The sequence below is a fragment of the Mustela putorius genome, unplaced genomic scaffold (genome assembly GCF_011764305.1).
Source record: "Mustela putorius furo isolate JIRA1106 unplaced genomic scaffold, ASM1176430v1.1 tig00000407_pilon_pilon_pilon, whole genome shotgun sequence".
Lineage (NCBI taxonomy): Eukaryota > Metazoa > Chordata > Mammalia > Carnivora > Mustelidae > Mustela > Mustela putorius.
Window position 1 is genome coordinate 12714988 of NW_025421373.1, and position 1613 is coordinate 12716600.

Sequence of the window (1613 nt, forward strand, 5' to 3'; positions counted from 1 at the left end):
AAGCTCTTTCCTAAAGAGGGGTGTTGGGAAAAAAATGCAAATTTGCCAGTTTATCTTAAAATTGGGGGGTTAGCTATTGCTTTTTTTTTTTAAGCTTGGCAAAATGAGTGACTTTTTATTTACCATTGCATGTACCAAGATTACAATAAAAACACTAGTGATACCATATGAACAAAAGCAATGATTTATTGGCAACAGCAATGAACAGACTATTGACAGTCTGTGGGGAGAATCAAGCAATTATCCAGGAGCTATAAATCTGATGGCAACATGGTCTCCTGGGGTCTTTTGTGGCTTTCTCCTTTTTTGCCAGCTACTGGTTTAAAGTCATTCATAGTCATTGTTTGGAATGCAGTACCAATAAGGGTTAAGGTATGAAATTACTGTTCCTTCACCTTGATTGGACCAAACAACTATAGTTACACTGTTAAGATTAATAATAATGAAGTGGGACAATGCCTTCTTCTTTAATATTATGCTCCATTATTTCCAGAGCTTCAATCGATCACTTCTTCAAAATGCATAGGTTGGGGTAGATTGATAAGATTTTTTGCATATTTGGACCCTTGACCATTAGTTGGCCCTTGCAAGCAATCTCCTTGAATAGAGTTTAATAGCTGATTAAATGCTACAGTAATAAGTAGCTGTTCATCCCAATAGATTCCAAGGCTATGCCTTTTTGGAAACAGATATCAAACCCATGTTCTTTGCTTTCACTAAGATGTTAATAGGAGAATCCATATAGTCCTTTGGAATGTCTGTGTCTCTACAGCTTCCGGGGTCATTTTCTAAGTACAGCTTGATTTTTTTTTTTCTTTTAATTCTAATCCCATAGCATCGCTCCTTGATATTGGTCAATTCTCGCTTTGTTTTGGGGAAAAATAAAACACAGAAATATTGGTGTTGCTGGTAGATTATTGGTGGCAGCTATTCCTTGACAATGGTGCACATCTACTTGCAAGAAAACTGCCTGAGGAACTTGTTAACCTGTAGAACTGAGTGCTGCCCCCTCACATGGTGAACAGAACCAGGGTGAGCCTGGGGCCGGTGTTGCACAGCTCAGGCTGAAAATCCAGGTACCTGCTGACCGGCTTCTCTGTCCTGTTTTTCAGAGAGCCTGCCAGGACAGCTAACATGCCACCAGCTTCAAAACTGAAGAAGATGACCAGGGGAGGGAGAGAGCAGGCTCCTGAAGGCCAAGGACTGAACAGAGGAGGTGACAACCAGCCTCTGGCTCTGTGCAGAGTTCACTAGGAAGCAGAACTGCAGAAAGGGTGGGGGCAGGAGAGGGGAGGGGAACAGGGAGGGAAGGAAAGGCATGTGGCCTCCAACTGAGTTTACTATTGCTCTTAGCATCTCCTTTGCAAAACCTGATTGTGACCATCCCAAAATTTCAGGGGCTATGGCAAGGGTGCGGTAGGCAGAATAATGTCCCCCAAAGAAGGCCATATCCTGAAACCTCTGCATATGTCATAGCAAGACACTTTGCAGATGTGATTAAATTAAGGATTTTTAGATGGAGAAATTATTCTGGATTATTCAGGTGGGCCCTCTCTAATCATAAGGGTCATTATGAATAAAAGAGGTAAGAGGGGAAAGTCAGAGAGAAGCAG

General features: G+C 41.8%; 1 pseudogene; it reads right to left on the reverse strand.

The window, feature by feature from the left end:
* Positions 1 to 251: 251 nt before the first annotated feature.
* LOC123391905 lies at positions 252 to 1136 on the reverse strand (annotated as a pseudogene).
* Between the last annotated feature and the right edge of the window lie 477 nt (positions 1137 to 1613).